Here is a 2,456-nt window from a genome sequence, read left to right as displayed (position 1 = left end):
GTCGTAGGATAGCAGTTTCGATTCTCAGACCAGGCGTTGTGAGTGTTTATTGAGCGAAAACACCTAAAGTTCCACAAGGCTCCGGCAGGGGATGGTGACGAACTCTGCTGTACTCTTTCACCACAACTTTCTCTCACTCTTTCTTCCTGTTTCTGTTATACCTGTAATTCAAAGGGCCAGCCTTGTCATACTCTGTGTCATGCTGAATCTCCCCGAGAACTACGTTAAGGGTACACGTGTCTGTGGAGTGCTCAGCCACTTGCACGTTAATTTCACGAGCAGGCTGTTCCGTTGATCGGATCAACAGGAACCCTTGTCGTCGTAACTGATGGTGTGCCAACCACCACTTCACCATAAGTGACAAAAAAATTATAAAATGAATGATAAGAATTATATGAAGTTCCGTAGAACTACCATATTTACTCGGATATAAGTCGCACCCCTAATTTAGTGTTAAATCTTGGTACAAATTTTTTTCTCTTCATATTCAAACTGGCCCCTTGTATAAGTCATACCCCAGTTTTTTTTTCCAGTTAGAATCAAGTATAAAATGGTGTGACTTATACACGAATGAATATATTGTAGCTTATAAAGGTTTGTCAACAGAAACTTAATATTTTTCATTAATTTAATAAAATTTCAGTTTAAATTTTGGATTTAAATTTCAACACTTTCATAGAAGCACGTTAATAAAAAGGGTGAATTCCATACTCGTAATCTCCACTCATGTCAGTGACTTGGCTATAGTGACGAACGGAAGGAGAGAGAGAGAGAACTGCACCAGCACCAAGCTACTACTCATTAAAGGAAAGGAAAGGACTCCCTTCGGTTATGAAAGACCATGGGATTGCACCTAAAAAGTTACCCTCTGAGGCACAAGTCCAGGCAAGGCTGTTTATGGAAGACCAGCAGTCGCCAATACATACCAGCCTCCCCTTTCCATGCCGCCGATGTAATCCAAGGGAAAAACAAAGGATGATACAGCTTGGTACCTGTGACGTCAAAACTCATTTCTACAGCTGAGTGAATGGGAGCAGCGTGAAATAAAGTGTCTTGCTCAAGAACACAAAACACAGCTTGGTCCAGGAACTGAACTCACTACCACATGATCGTGAGCCTGATACTCTAACCACTGAGCCATGTGCCTTCACTACTCATTCATTACTCATTAAATCTGGTACTTATTAAATCATGAAATGAAATACCTTGCATAAGGACTCAGTGACTCAGAAATTGAATGTATTACCTGATAATCATGAGCCAATTATCTTAACCACTTTACCATGCACCTTCAGGTCTACTAACATGGAAACATGAAAAGTAAAATGTGTTGAGTTGTTGCTATAACTTCCAAAGAACAGACTTACTTCCAACTGCATGTCTCCAATTAATTTTTATCCATGCATTCATTTTCAATGCCCACTATTCCTGGAAGGGTCATAGCAGTTGAGTCCTCAGGTACCTCCTCCCTATGTTTTTGGCACTCCGTCGCTTACGACATCGAGGGTTCCAGTTGATCCGATCAACGGAACAGCCTGCTTGTGAAATTAACGTGCAAGTGGCTGAGCATTCCACAGACACGTGTACCCTTAACGTACTTCTCAGGGATATTCAGCGTGACACAGTGTGACAAGGCTGACCCTTTGAATTACAGGCACAACAAAAACAGGAAGTAAGTAAGAGTGAGAGAAAGTTGTGGTGAAAGAGTAGAGCAGGGTTCACCACCATCCCTTGCCGGAGCCTCGTGGAGCTTTAGATGTTTTCGTTCAATAAACACTCACAATGCCCGGTCTGGGAATCAAAACTGCGATCCTATGACCGCGAGTCTGCTGCCCTAACCACTGGGCCATTGCCCCTCCACACCTCCTCCCTAGGGTCCTATCAAAAGCAACAGTCATAAAACTTCCCTACTGGATTCACAAACATAACCAACTGAGACTATAGATATTTGTTTCAAATTTTGGCATGAGACCACCAAGTCCAGGGGAGGGAGTAAGTCAATTACATCAACCCCCACCTGCTCTACAGGTACTTATTTTATTGACCCTTAAAGGATGAAAGGTAAGGTTGACCCCGGAAGAATTTGAACTCAGAACATAGTGGCAGATGGACAAAATGCCACACCACACTTGGAAGGAACGTGTGTAGTGTGTGGTTGTTGCATTGACCATAACAAAGAAAGTTGTCATGGCAATACCTGCAGAGAGGCCTACACAAAGTCGCAGATAGTGTATGGAGAGGAGGAGTGTATGAGCTGCACACAAGTGTACGAATAGTTCAGATGTTTCCAAGATTGCCAAAAAGATGTCGATATTGACAAACATTCTGAGAGACCCACAACCAGCAGAACTGAGAAAAATATTGCAGATGTGCATGCAGCTGTGAAGTAAAATCATCAAATCACCATGCATGAGTTATCAGAGGATGTGCAGATTAGTTACAGTTCAGTTCAGTCC

This window comes from Octopus bimaculoides, chromosome 11 (genome assembly GCF_001194135.2).
Source record: "Octopus bimaculoides isolate UCB-OBI-ISO-001 chromosome 11, ASM119413v2, whole genome shotgun sequence".
In the NCBI taxonomy this organism is placed as follows: Eukaryota; Metazoa; Mollusca; class Cephalopoda; order Octopoda; family Octopodidae; genus Octopus; species Octopus bimaculoides.
The sequence above is the reverse complement of the archived record's forward strand: the minus strand, read 5'-3'. Positions refer to the sequence as shown.